Here is a 15250-nt window from a genome sequence, read left to right as displayed (position 1 = left end):
TGTTGTAAGTGGAGTGCCTCAAGGCTGTCCTGGGACTTCTTTTGTTTATAATATATATAAATGATTTAGATTCAGGTTTCAGTAGCAACATTTGCAAATTTGCCGTTGATGCGAAAATCGGTAGGGAAATTAATTCGGAGGGGGACTCACTATCACTTCAAGTTCATCTAGATAGGGTTTTGAAATGGTCAAAGGATTGGCAAATGCAGTTTAATGCTGATAAATGTAAAGTTCTGAGGCTAGGTAATGATGATAGAGTTACAAGATATGAGCTACTTGGTGTTGAGATTGCGAAAGGGGTCTGGAAGTTATGATTAATAAGAATTTAAAACAAAAGGATCAATGCATGAATGTTCGTAATAAGGCAAATCGGACAATCTGATTTATTAATCACAGCGTTAGTAACAAGACACCTGGTGTTGTTCTTCAGCTATATCTTGCTCTGGTTAGGCCCCATTTAGATTATGCAGTTCAGTTTTGGTCGCCGTACTATAGAATGGATAAAAATTCACTTGAACGTGTCCAGCGTAGAATGACTAAGTTAATTCCCCAAATTAGAAATCTTTCATATGAAGAAAGATTAACAAAGCTTAAGTTGCATTCACTGGAAAGGCGAAGAGTTAGGGGTGACATGATAGAGGTTTACAAGTTTTTTTTTTTTTTTTTTTTTTTACATGCAAAGCATGCAATTTAAATACAATAAAAATACAGAAAACCGAAAGGAAAACAATAGACCATCGGCCAGAAGGGCCGACAGCAGAGCACAACAAAATATACACAAGAAAAACATGAAAAATACAGCATACATCAAAGCACAAAACAGAATACAATGGCAAACTAGCAATTACAGTAACAACACAAAACAACACCTCCAGAAAAACAAAACATACATCAAGAGGCATAGCATGAAACATAACAGGACAAACACAATACTTTCCAAACAAAACATAAAGAACAAACACGTACAACAGGTAAAGCAATATAAAAGCAATACATTAATAAAAAACACACACCAAGCCATCCGCCCCGTAAACAAAAGGCGAGGCCAAAATAAACAATAACAATAAACAAGCAAACCATGCACACCTGAAAACAAAACAGGCACAAACACAACAACACACATGCACTGGCCTGAAGGACCGAGAATGAAACAACAGAGTACATCAAGAAACAGAACAAGACACTTCAGCACAAAACAAATCAATACACATCCATACAAAGACACTAAACACCGGCCTGAAGGGCCGACAACAAAAACAAATGAAAAATACAACAAAACAACGATCAAGAGAACAAACATAAGACCAGCCTGAAGGGCGCACAATAGGTACAACACAGTTCAAACAAACCACAGGTCCAAGCACACACCAAACACACAGCAAGCACACAGACTACGAAAAGATCTCATACTTGTCCGGCCTCTCTTCCGCCGGGAATCGAATGCAATACGCCTCCCAAAGTAACATAAGGTCCTCCGAAGCAGGGTCATTTTGGAGCGTACGAGGATCAGGCATTAACCGAGCCCGACGAATCCAGATGGTAGAAGGGCATCACGGAACAGGACGCACACGGTCATCAATGTCAAAACGCAACGGATGGTCAGCATCATTTGCCACTCCGGAGGCCAAGATGAGAGGGAGAGGCTCCTTCCCATGAGGCCGGGCAATGGGCAGCGCACTGGGAGCCTCCTCGGCTGCCTCACAGGGCCCCTCGTCAACCACCGAACGTTGTACCTGCTGGGACCCCCCACGCTTGGCATCCTTCTTCAGCACCAGCTTGATGCCTCGGCTCGCACCAGGACCCACACCATCCACGTCTGTAGGAGCAACCACCTACCACTGCGTAGAACCTTCTGCAGGAGAAAGAACAGGATGTAAATCAGACGCACAACCATCATCAACAGCAGACACATGGACATCAGCCACCACCAGCGTCGTAGAGCACGAAGCACCCGGAATCGCCACACCATCCCCCGAAGCTCCACCCGCGTCGTAGTCCTCCACATCAGCCCAAGCAGTAGAAGAGCGCCTAGAACGCCTGGGCACTGGCCGCACATCCTCACAGCCGGAGGTGAACCCAGAACCATGGGCCTCACGAACCGGGCGAACCAACGCCCGTCGCAGCACCGCAGCAGCCTCAACCACATGGGGAACCGGGCTGCACACAACAGGACGCTCCGCAGCCCCCCCCCCCCTCAACACCCAACACAGCCGCAACACCTGGCGAGGGTGCAGGACCATGCGCAGCAGCAGGAGCCGAGGAAGACACAGACGCACTCGGCTGAGGGACAAGCACCGGGGGCATGTCGGGTGACGCAGGGGGGGCCGCAGCAGCAGCGACTGGGACCTGCCCCTCCTCATCCCCGGAATCCACGCCCTGAGGGAGCGGCGGGAAATCCTCTTCCCGGAATAAGTTAACGGGTGAAGCAGGGGCCTCAGAGCACCCGGCAGTCTGATGCCCTAACTGGCCACACCAGAAACAAGTACGGGGCTGCCGGGCATAGTACACCCGAACGTAGTAACCCAGCAGCCGGACAGAAGATGGGATATCCGACCGCAGGCGCATACCTAAGGTACCTACGTTCGTCTGCTTCCCAGCATACTTCCCCGAGGAAAGCTTGTTCACCCGGACACTGATGACAGCACCATACCTCCCGAAGAAACGCCGGAGAAGGTCTTCAGGGAACTCCAGGGGCGCACCGTGCACACTGACATATGTCAGGGCACCATTTCGGTCCGAGATCGTAACGGAGCCGGCGCCATCCGGCAACCGCGACGAACGCCCTTCGTTCCGCTGGAGGAAGTCCCGATACTCCTCCTCCCCCACGAACTTGACAATCACCCGGTGGGCCGTAACAAGCTCAACTCCATACACAGCTTCCACCGCGACACGAAGCATATTGCACATAACTAACTCAGTGGCCGGATAGCCAGCCTTACGCGAGAATTCCAGGCCCACGGAATTTACCCGCAAAACAGGAGGAATTGCCAGGCCCCCCATGTCAAAACGGCCACGTCAGCACGCAGCCAGGTAGGCAACAAAACTGGTCAGGGAGGGTAAGAGACCCCCACACCCCCTGCTGGCGAAAACTGCAACCTCCCCAAACTGCCGGAGTGGTCAGACGACACGTCTTCACCCTATGGCTGCTCAGGTGGAACCTAGAGGTTTACAAGTGGATGAATGGACATAACAAAGGAAATATTAATAGGGGTATTAAAAGTTTCAACACAAGACAGAACACGAAACAATGGGTATAAATTGTATAAGTTTAGATTTAGGAAAGACTTGGGTAAATACTGGTTCAGTAACAGTTGTCGATTTGTGGAACCAATTGCCGCGTAACGTGGAGGTGGTGGTGTCCCTCGATTGTGTCAAGCGTGGGTTGGACGTGAGAGATTGGGTGGTTATAAATAGGAGCCGCCTCGTATGGGCCAATAGGCCTTCTGCCTATTTGCATTTGTTCTTATGTTATGTAAAAAAATAGAGTTAGAGTACCGAAATCTTAAGAGAGTTTGTAATGTTAATAGGCAAGGCCCTAGTAAACATTGGTTCAGTAACAGGGTTGTTGATATGGGGAGCCAATTACCGCGAAACATTATAAAAACATAACGTAAGAATAAAGGTAACTGCACTGCAGTTACCTAAGGACCTGCTAACATTTTATCATCAATTTTACTGTTAATTCATCAATTTTTTTCTATTAAAGGACTTGCCCGAAACTATGCGTGCTAGTGGCTTTACTAGAACGTTAATTCAACTTATTTTCTTATTCTGTTAACCCCCAATATAACGTGTATATAAATAAACGAACTTTGGGTATATTACACTAACAGTGGAAGTCTAAGAAACAAAAATTATCTAGTGCTCTTGTCTGTATAGAAAAATATATTTAACTTACCGAAACGTTGATGAATGTAGAAAAAATAGAGAACCATTAGCCGAATATAAAAAAAATGGATTTAAACCATTTCACAGACGAAAAGGGGTGGAGTAGCCATTTATGTTGGGGACAATTTGAAATGTAGTCTCAGAGGGAATCAAAACCGAGCTACACAAACTATTTGGAAAATTTTTTTTTTAAAGCAAATAATCCTATAATAGGAGTTATATATTAGGATGACAGACACTTTTTTGACATGGCTAGATGGCATAGGCCATAGCTCGGCCTCTTGATATAACTCGAGTGCATAGGGGAGTTGTGTAAAACCCTGGTTTGTGTCCGACTGCAGGATCTAACAAGTTCAGTAGTTAATCAAGTTATTATTTGGAAATATTTCCCCATGGCAAGTAAAATGATAGTTATAAGTAAGTAAGTAATTATCAAAAGAAGGCACCAAACCGGGAAGGCTATGTAGCACCATCAAATACGCAAAATAATCAGAGGGCGCTAAATATCACCAAGGATGCCAATACGAGAACAAAAACGCATAAGGCAAACGATATCAAAAGTATCCGAGTCACCAAGAATTCTATCGAGGGACAGGTGACCGCGAGGGGCGGTCGGAAAGTAAGACACACGCTCGTCCTGGAAGTCAGGACATTCAAGAAGGACATGCACGACCGTAAGAGGGACAATGCAACTAGGACAATAAGGAGCAGGGCGGCGCTCCATCAAGTGACCATGGGTTAAGCGAGTATGGCCAATACGCAACCTCGCCAGAGGTGTTTCCCACCGCCGGTTACGGTGGAAGGAGGACGGCCACGAGGAAACACAACATTTAAGAGTACGTAGCTTGTTACCAGTAACAGACAACCAAGAAGCCTGCCAACGGGTAAGAACTGAGGAATGGATAACTGGGTAAAAGTCGGAATACGGAATGCCTTTACGAGAGATGGGACAAGAGCGGACAGCTTCCTTAGCGGCAGCATCCGCACGCTCATTTAAAGACACACCAATATGGCTGGGAACCCAACAAAACTCAACCGACTTAAATTTACTGTGAACGAGAAACAGCCAATGCTGGATCTTGACAACTACTGGATGAACCGGATTAAAGGACCCGAGAGCCATGAGGGCACTACGAGAGTCAACAACAACCACAAAGGAAGACTGACAACGAGAAAGCAGGAGACGAAGAGCATAGAGAATAGCATAAAGTTCTGCTGTAAAGATGCTAGTCTCCGGAGGCAAGCGACACATATAAGTGCGATCAGGAAAAACAACAGAGTAGCCAACACCGTCCGCTGACTTAGACCCATCGGTGAAGACAGAAACGGAGCGGGAGTGAGAAGAAAAGTGCTCGAGGAAAAGGCGTTTTAGAACCGTAGGAGGGGTAAAAGCTTTAGTGATACGGGTCAAGGAAGTACAAAACCGCGGAAAAGGGACCCTCCACGGGGGCAAAGAAGGAACAACACGAGGAGAAACATCAGAAATACGAATGGAGAGAGAATCCTGTAGGCGAGATAACCGGACAGAAAGAGGGAGGTGGTGAAGAGGAACAGGAACCGCAGGAGGGGTAAAAGTTAAAGCACGACAGAGGCGAGAGGAAGGATGTTGTATGGACCGCGCAAGATAGCGAAGACAGTAGCGATCACGGCGGTCCTGGAGAGACAGGAAGCCAGTGTCAACATACAAGCTAAGGATGGGAGTCGAACGAAAGGCACCAGAACTGAGGCGCAACCCAGTATGGTGCAAAGCATCAAGACGGCGAAGAGTAGAAGGAGAAGCAGACGAGTAAGCAGGGCAACCATAATCGAGCTTAGACAGGACGAGAGAGGAATGTAAAGCAAGGAGAGTGCGCCTATCTGCCCCCCAAGAAGTATGGGACAAGACCCGAAGGAGGGTAAGGGCCTTAGAGCACTCAACACGGAGGTAAGAGATATGGGGAGACCAAGACAAACGAGTGTCAAGGAATAATCCCAAAAGCTTCGCGGAATCTTTGTATTCAAGGGGATGACCATAAAGTGACAAAGAGGGACGAAGAACAACCCGTTTCAGCGTAAAAGTCATGGCACAAGTCTTAGAAGTAGAGAACTTGAAGCCATGACCTGTGGCCCAAGACGACACGGCATCAATTGCAAGTTGAAGCCGGCGTTGAAGGAGAGGCGAATCATCACCCTGACAACAAAGGGTAAGATCATCGACATAGAGAGCGGAGAAGACACCAGAAGGAAGAGAGGAAAGAAGACCATTGAGGGCAACAAGAAAAAGAGTAGTGCTCAGAACACTACCCTGGGGCACACCTTCGTATTGCTGAAAAGAGGGAGAGAGAGCGGTACCAAGGCGCACCCGAAAGGAACGACGAGAGAGGAAGCTGCGGAGAAAGAGAGGGAGATGACCACGAAGGCCAAAAGAATGAAGTTGAGATAGGATATGATAACGCCAAGTGGTGTCGTAAGCCTTTTCTAGGTCAAAAAGGACGGCAACAACGGAGGTCTTCGCAGCAAAAGCAGTACGAATATAGACCTCCAAGTTCACCAGGACATCTGTCGTGCTGCGGCACTTGCGGAAACCAAATTGAGAAGGGGAGAGGAGGTGATGGTGTTCCAGGAACCACATCAGACGAACGTTAACCATACGTTCAAAGAGTTTGCAGACACAACTAGTGAGAGCAATAGGGCGAAAGTCCTTAGGGGAAGTACCCAGAGACCCCGGTTTGCGAACAGGGAGGACAACGGCATCGAGCCAGTCCTCAGGGACTGACGACGACTCCCAGATCCGATTATACAGACTCAGTAAATACTGAGACGTGCTCGGAGGGAGATGGCGAAGCATCTCATAATGAATACCATCGGAGCCCGCCGCCGTAGAACCGCAGAGGGCCAGGGCAGAACGAAGTTCAGAGAGAGAGAAGGGATCATTATAGGGAAGCTGAAGATGAGTGCAGAAATCTAAAGGACGAGACTCAAGGACAGGTTTACGAAGAAGGAAAAATTGGGGAAGATGAAGACCAGAGCTAACAGAAGAAAAATGGGAACCCAGTTCGGAAGCGACCTGCAACGGGTCCGCCACAAGAGTATCATGGAGGTGAAGGACCGGTGAAACATCGGGAACGAACTTACCCGCTATCTTGCGGATACGCTTCCAGATCTGGGCCAGAGGGGTCTCGGACGTAATTGTTGAGACATAAGATGCCCAACATTCACGTTTAGCCGTACGGATGGCCCTACGGGCCACCGCACTCGCTTTCCGAAAGAAAAGAAAAGAATCGGTCGTCTGCCTACGGCGGTGCTTCTTCCAGGCTGCACGCTTACAGCGGACAGCCCGAGCACAGTCCGCATTCCACCAGGGAACGCACTTCCGTGGACCCCGAGAGGAAGAGCGAGGAATAGAGCGGAGGGCAGCGTTGAAGACAGTGTCATGAAAAAGGAGGAGAGCGCGAGAGAGAGGCAGAAGGGAGAGGTCAGGGAGAGCAGCACTGAGGGTAAATAGGGTCCAGTCTGCCTTAGCAAACTGCCACCTAGGGAAAGAGAGGGAAGGGCGAAAAGAGAAAACGGAAACAAGGATGGGGAAATGATCACTTCCAAGGAGGTCATCAAGAACCTGCCACGTGAAATCTAAGTAAAGAGAAGAAGAGCAGAGAGAAAGATCAAGACAAGAAAGGGTGCGAGTCCGAGAGTCCAAATGAGTGGGCTCACCAGAATTCAGAAGAGACAGGGAAGAAGAGAGGAGAAACGGCTCAAGGAGGCGACCCCGGGTATTCGTCAGAACGTCACCCCAAAGAGAATGACGACAATTGAAGTCACCCAGCAGGAGCACAGGCTCCGGCAAGGAGTCTAGGAGGTGTTTCAAATCAGGAAGAGAGAGCGGGACACTCGGGGGGAGATAAATGGAACAAACTGTGTACCATTTCCCCACAAAGATACGAGCAGCAGAACAATGGAGAGGCGAAGGAAAAAGTAAAGGAACAAAGGGAACATCAGCCCGAATCAAAAGAGCAGAAGAATTAGAAGCCCCAGCAATGGCTGGGGGGGGGAGGAGAGAAAGGAATAGCCACGAAAACGACCAGGACGAGCACCAAGCATTGGCTCCTGGAGAGACACAAAGGGGCGAAAACCGCGAAATCAGAAGTTGGAGTTCGAGGAAATTGGCGTAATAACCTCGAACGTTCCATTGAAGAATGGACAACGACGAGAAGAGAAAGGACAAAAACAGAGAACAAGGAAGAAACAAAGGCGAAAGAGCAACAGAGCACGTTAAAGAATATCAGGTTCGGGATCAGGGTCAGCAAAGTCAGGGTTAGGGGGCATGGGTAAACTGAGCAAAGACGGAGGGAAGGAAACGGGAGAACAGAGCAGAGGTGGGCGGGCAGGGTCTGGAGGAGGAGGAGGAAGAGGAGGAGACAACGGAGAGGAGCCGTCAAGGACAGCAGCAGGAGGAGGGGGAGTAGAAAGAGGGGAGCGCACCCCAGCAAGAGCAGCAACCGAAAGGGAAGCAGGGGCCAAAGAAACCTCCATAGCAGGAACAGGGGGCGCAAGCACTGAAACGGGAGGGGAAGGAGCAACAGAGCCAGAAGGAGGAGCTGAGGAAGAAAGCGAAGCCTTCTTACCCGCCGGGGAAGAGGAAGGAGAGGAGCCAGGCTTACGCTTCTGACTTAAAGAGACCGGTGTCCCAGCAACTACGTACCGGGCAATGGATTCCAGTGTCTCAACAGGAGAAGCCGAACGAGAGCACACACGACGGCCGTTAGGAGAGCGATGGACATCCGCCCGCACCGACAGGCGGTGGGGAGAGCCAATAGATGGAGGAAGAGGATGGGAAGGAGGATCGGAGGGGGACGAGGAAGAAGACACAGAAGACACGACAGACCGGGTAGAAGGAAGGGGAACCCCAGACAGAGGACCAGGAGGAGGATCCTTCGGGAGAGAACCCAAAGGAACAGAGGAGGGGGCAGTGGGCGCATCAGGGTCCAAGGCCCGGAAACGGTTGTGAGTCTGAGGAAGGCGGGAAGGACGAGGAGAGGAAGAGCGCAACACGCGAGCATAAGAGATATTAGCATAAGGCGGGAGCCGGCGAACCTGGCGCCTTGCCTCAGGAAAAGATAAATGCTCCCGGTGCTTCAGGTTGAGGACGGCTGCCTCAAGCTTGTAATGGACACACGCACGGGAGAAGGTAGGATGGGCCTCACCGCAGTTGAGGCAACGAGCCTGGGGAGAAGCGCACTCCGACTTAGAGTGACCTTCGCCACCACACAAAGGACAGAGAGAGACAGTCCCGGAGCAGCGGAGGGCACCATGCCCAAACCTCCAGCACTTGTTGCAGAGCCGAGGAGAAGGAATGTACTCCTGGACAGAGCACCTGGCACCAGCAAGAATGACAGAGGGTGGAAGGGTCCTACCATCAAAGGTAATCTTCACAACCCGGAGGGGTTGACGGCGACTACTACGAGGGGGACGAGTAAACGTGTCCACCTGGAGAATAGAATGGCCCTGGGCAGCGAGGATATGGCGAATATCGTCGTGGCAGTCGCGCAGGTCCCGAACACCGGTTGCAACATGGGGCGGGAGCAAAATAGTGCCAACACTGGCATTCAATTGAGCGGTCTTCGAGACCCGAACGGGGGTCTCGCCAAGGCAGGATAAGGCAGCCAAGCGGGAAGCAGCATCCTGAGAAGGAGCAGCAACGACACGTGTACCGAGACGAGTGGGGTTGAAAGTAATGGAGGCATCCACGGAATCAATGAGATGTCGATGAAGGGAGAAATCGTCAGGAGGCGCAGAATCAAGAGGGAGGAGATCAAAATATTTGGCCCACGAAGCGGGACCAAACAAGGCTTGATAGGTAGCAGAACTGGAAGGAATCGAACGAGGGCGGCCGTGACGAGGACGGCGGTGAGAACCCCCAGAGAGAGAGGGGTTAAAAGGCGCAGTAGTTACAACTAGAGAAGGAGCCGCGCCAGGGGACGAGGTAGTCACCACTGGGGGCTTGGGGCTCGACCCAACCACAGACGAGGGAGGGGAGCCAGGGGAAGGAGTCAGAGAGGCCAAAGGAGGAGCAAGGTCGGGGCCCAATGCAGCGGAGGCTACAGAGCCCGGTCTTCCAATACGGACCGACTCGGGGGCTTGGTCGCCCACCCCACGAGCCTGAAAAGGTAAGCCAGAAGCAGCCGAAACAGGGGTTATCATCTTGAAATTAAGAATTCACTCACGAATGTGCCCCCACACCCACCATGGAGCCACAGTTAGAGGCAGGACACCCAACAAGAAGCTATCGCCGATCTTGTCGGGGCCTCCTAGGGGTGCGTCGTGAGTATACGCCCCACAAACGCCACCTTAAGAAACCGACAGTCCGTCGAGATCGGGTTCAGTGACGAAGTGGGGATTGACAATAAAAGGTTCCCCTTGCTCTCGACGTCGGGTACTGCAGTTCTACGGTTGCATGAGTATGCCTCCTCAAGCTCCCGGGCGTCAAAATAGAAGAAGTCCATGGAAGAACCAGAACGAGCAAAAGGTCGGCAGGAAACGGCAAGCAGATAGGAGAAGAGGGGGGAGAAAAACGAAACAGAAGGAAAAGGAAAAGGTGCCCAGCAGAATTGGAGAGGACGGCAGCAGGAGCACAAGGCTAGAAAAGGACAGAGGACTGTCCTAAGGAGCATCACACTCCAGCAGCCGCCCACGAAGCCCCCACACGGCGACAACGAGCTGAGCGGGGAGGGGGTGATAGTTATAAATGAATGTCTTCATCACTTACTACCCGATTTTATTGTATAAACATTATTGCACAATTAGAAAAAAAAAGATTTCTGGTTTATATACAATAAAGTTAATGATAAAAAACAATTTGTATAACATGAAGATAAAATTTTTGTAACATGTTTATAAAAATACTTTAGAAACAAATTCAGTCTTAGTACTTGTCATGGAACTAACAATGCGTTACTTTAAAAACAAATTAATTATAATTTACATATAATTTATAATTAGAAGCTTTGTCGTCATCTTGGTCATCTTTGTTTCAATTATTTCATTCTTCTCGGAGGAATCAACAAGCTTTTTAGTCTTAGATTGCGTCTTTGTCTAGATTGTGTTTTAGTTTCAGTCATCCGAGCCACAATATAGGAACAGGGTAATAGTTTTATCCAAGTGATGCTGGGTATTAGCCAAGAGTTTGTTTGACATTTACGTTCGTAGATGCGACAGCTTCGGAGTATACACCTTTAAACCCACCCTTGGGATACTGACATTTTTTTCGGCGGTGTATCTCTTGCAAAGTTTATCAGATCTTTTACGATTTCTTTATGTTGCGAGAGAACAGTCTCTTAAAAGAGTTCATCAGGTAGTTCATTCTGGGTAGTTCATCTACGCTTAAATAAGGTGACGTCGCGAGTTGAAACTGTAGTTCTGCAATCTTAGACCTTGTCCTGGAGGTCAACTAGCTCCCCCCTCAGATCAAACAACTTGGGTGACTTTAGAACGTTCACGTTCACACTTTCGTAGAAATTTCTCAGGCCATCTAACACTACTTACAGGTTCTGTTCTTTCCTGAGGAGAGAAGGAACACGTTAATATGGATACAGTGCACGAATAATAATATCTAAGAATCATTTGAAGAATGACAGCCTGAATTACAATCTCTAGAAAGGCGAAGGAATACATAAAAAAAAAAAACGTGAATAGGGTTCGAACTTGCCTCCGGGATGATCCCAGACGCGCCTTACAAGCCTCCCGCAGTTTCTACAGGGAGAAGGCGCGTCTGGGATCCCAAACGTAGGGTCGAACCCTCATAACGGATCTTATGGATTTGTTCATTTGACGCATCACGTTATTGTGATAGTGTAGAGGGAATAGTAGTTCGGTAACATTGTTGAAGTTGTGCAGAGCTAATTACTGCATTACAATACAAGGAGTACCTTTATTGTTTGAAGCATAGGTTAAACATTTATGAATGAGATTGGGTGGGTGTGAACAAGAGCCGTCTCGTATGGGCCAATAGGCTTTCTGCAATTACTTTTATTCTCATGTTCTTAACGTTTCTGATAGGGTTAATAGATGCAATGAAGTTACATTTTTGACCGATTGTGGTAGACATTAAGTGCTACGAAAGGGACGAGGATTAATCGAATATTTTTGAAAATTTTAAATCTTCATTTATGGAGGATTAGTTTGCATTTATTGATCAATTTAAGAGGTAAGAGGAGGTTGTACTTACCATGAACTGTTCAATCAATTGACGAATGATGAACGCAACAGCCTCGTCTGACAAGAAGCTTATCTACCTCGCTCCATCTGTGAACTTACAAATAAAAATTTTTAATTTATTATTTAACCTATGTATATGCAAATTCAGGATTTTTTTTTAATCTTTAAAAGTTTTACCGATACATGTATACTGTCGCTAATGTTGGTACCTTCCAAACTTCAAGTAACTATTAAGAGATATTTCTTTACTCTTAGTTCAACTGGTAGTACGTGTTGAGGGACGAGAGTTAAATCCCATTGTAGTCCCTCCATAGTTTATCGCAGATAAATCACTTGCGAGTTTTATTATGTTCAGTAATGTTATGGCCACTATGGGTCGCAACCGGGTTCTTTGATGGTGGAGGCAAAATGATAGTATCCGACCCCAAGTCGGTACTGGCCTTCAAAGAGTATTAGGTAGTGTAAAACCTAAAAAGGTGGATGGGGGGGGATTGAAGCAGAGCTAAACACACAATATATTCCCATCACCATAAATAAACAAACGGAATTATTACTCTATTTGGAAATATATACTGTACAGGTGCCGCTCTCATATAGGAGACCGAGCACTCATGACGTGAATATAATGTAGCCTTCGTTAATGTTCGGGCTCCGCTTCCGACCTTACTAGCCACAGTACCAGGAAATACCCGCGAGCCTACCAACATTATCACGAAGTGCCTCTCTACCCAACAACCACTCTGCAGCCAAGCGCTGGCAGAGAACCTCAGCCACTTTCTAGCAACAGAATAGCAACGCTCCTCAACAGGCACTTTACTCTCTGTCGTCTCTCCCCTTCGCCAGTCCCGGGATATGACGAACTCTTCCACCACTACTCCACTAGTATTAACAACACTTCTGATCGGCGGCGGTTCACTTAGTTGTCAGACGGGACTAAGTTGGGCGAGTTCAGGCTGCTCAAGGTAGACTTTCATCCACAGTACCACTGCTGCCCCACAGCACCTCTGTGGATACAGACACGTCATCAGTTCTAAGGTACGGGAGACATTAGGAAGCAACACTTACTCTTTTGGACATTGACATTTATGCTCGTAGTAACTACAGATGGCGCTGGTCTTGAATTGCCTTATCACCAGAGGTCACTCACTACCACCTCACTGATTTCTCAAGGCAGGAATCTTGAGCCAATTACACCTACTCCGCCACCCCCAATAGATGGCGTTGTCCAGGTAGAGTCCAATTCCATGGGGGTTTGAGAGCAGACTCACAGATGGTGCTGAAGTCGCTCCTCCATACGTCAACAGTGTCGTTGGGTTCGTAACAAATATATTAAAATCCAAGAACCTAACATAGTTTCTTTCACAAGCTAATAAACAAACAGCTTAGTTTGCATAACATAATCTGTTGAACTTTTAATGACTTTGTAAACTCCCACTGACCAATTCTCCTAACACTCTCTCATCAGTCTGGGTCGGCTGCAACATGGTCGAGCTTGTTGTTGTTGTTATTGTTATAGATTCAGCTACTCGGAACAAGTTCCAAGTAGCACGGGCTATGGTGAGCCCGTAGTGGACTTACCTGGCACATGAGCGAGGCTGTGTGTGGGTCTGGTCGAGCTTCTTGCCTTCGCTCCAAAGAGAATCTTGCAGTTCCTTCATGTCGTGTTTCACGTTACCTGACAGGTCCAAGTTGGCGATGTGGGTAGGTTCCGTTCTGGTAGTCATTTCGGATGCCATCTGCAATGAAACTTACACGTTGTTGTTGTTTTAGATTTAGCTACTCAGAACGAAGTGTTCATGTAGCACGGGCTATGATGAGCCCGTAATTGAGTTCGGTTATTCGCGATAACCTTGTTACTGTGATATTTGGGTCAAAGTTTCAAATAGAGGTGGGGATTCCTCCGTTTTTCCAGTTTATTTTTCGCTTCTGTTTTAGTGCACTGGTTTTAGTCTTGTTTTAATAACATTATCTTGGTGGCGGATGTAGATGCAAAATGCTCACTAGTGAGTCCCATTCCTCAATGGCTTTTCTAATCATTGTAGTCGCGGTGGAATGTGCATCTAATGTAGCTGGCGTCGTTGGAATAATGTTGAGTTTGATGCGCAGGGGTTCAGTAGCTTCACATTTCAATAAGTAGTGCAATAGTGGCGCCTCTGCTTCTGTTCCACAGATATGACACCTTTTAACTATTGTGTTCATTACCTCTCAGCAGCATTGGTAACCAAGTCTGAGTCTGTGTATGGCTACTGTAATGTCTCTGGATATCTTTTTGCCAGGCTTGAAAGAGGAGTAACTAGTGGCTTGTTCGTAGCATATCGCAGTGGATCTTCCTTCCGCTACTTTGGCTCTGTGGCGACTTTTGATAGTTGAGAGTATTTTCTTCTTTATTTGCTCTTTAATCTGTGAAAAACTTGGAGATATTTGAACCTGTACAACAGGTAGAGCAGTGGCAGTTTTTGCTAGTGAGTCTGCCTTTTCATTACCATCTATGCCAATGTGACTTCGTATCCAATTTAGGGTGATTGACAGCCCTAGATTATGGGTCTCTTTTCCTATATGTTGGATTTCTGTGAATCGAAAATTATCTCTGTGCTGACTGGATAACAATGCCTGGAGCGAAGATTTAGAGTCGGTATGAATGATGACATCATGTAAATTATTCTCAATTGTCGGCCTCCTTCAGGGCATATAATTCTGTTTGTAATGTTGAGCACCCACTATAAATGCTCCAGTAAGCTTTATGGATGGTAGTGTAAACTGCTGCCTCAGCAGAACCTCTTTCTTGATCAACTGATCCGTCTGTGAAGATGTGAGTCGTTGTAGGTTTTGAGATGGTTTCCATTTGTTGCTCTATGACTACTTTGAGCCTCTGCGAGTCACATGCTGATTTTTTAACTGGTAATCATTCAATGATTATCTTTAGACTCGACTCTTTTCCATGGAGGAGGCTGCCAAAAGTGTTCATATGGTCTATCTTCCCCATTGTTTTTAATGGTCCATTTCAAGTCCACTTTCTCTAGAATCTTGACCAGATTATCCATCCATGTACTTGTTCTATATTGAAGGTTTTTCTGAAGCGATCTCTGTATGCGGTCTTTGATTGACAGTCAACAACAACAACTTGTTGGTGGTTCCAACAAGTTCTGCTGTTATGGGAGCTCTCCTTCGTTTG

At 47.5% G+C, this 15250-nt stretch overlaps 1 long non-coding RNA gene across 1 annotated transcript; it reads right to left on the bottom strand.

Annotated features, from left to right (window-relative positions):
- Positions 1-11097: 11097 nt before the first annotated feature.
- LOC138368759 (uncharacterized) lies at positions 11098-13075 on the bottom strand. Its single transcript, XR_011229664.1, has 3 exons — positions 12995-13075; positions 12089-12172; positions 11098-11421 (listed from the first exon to the last, which is right to left on the bottom strand). It is a non-coding gene; the product is annotated as an uncharacterized lncRNA (long non-coding RNA).
- Positions 13076-15250: the final 2175 nt, after the last annotated feature.

Source organism: Procambarus clarkii, chromosome 26 (genome assembly GCF_040958095.1).
Source record: "Procambarus clarkii isolate CNS0578487 chromosome 26, FALCON_Pclarkii_2.0, whole genome shotgun sequence".
NCBI lineage: Eukaryota > Metazoa > Arthropoda > Malacostraca > Decapoda > Cambaridae > Procambarus > Procambarus clarkii.
Note: the sequence above shows the minus strand (reverse complement) of the source record. Positions and strands in the feature narration are given on the sequence as shown.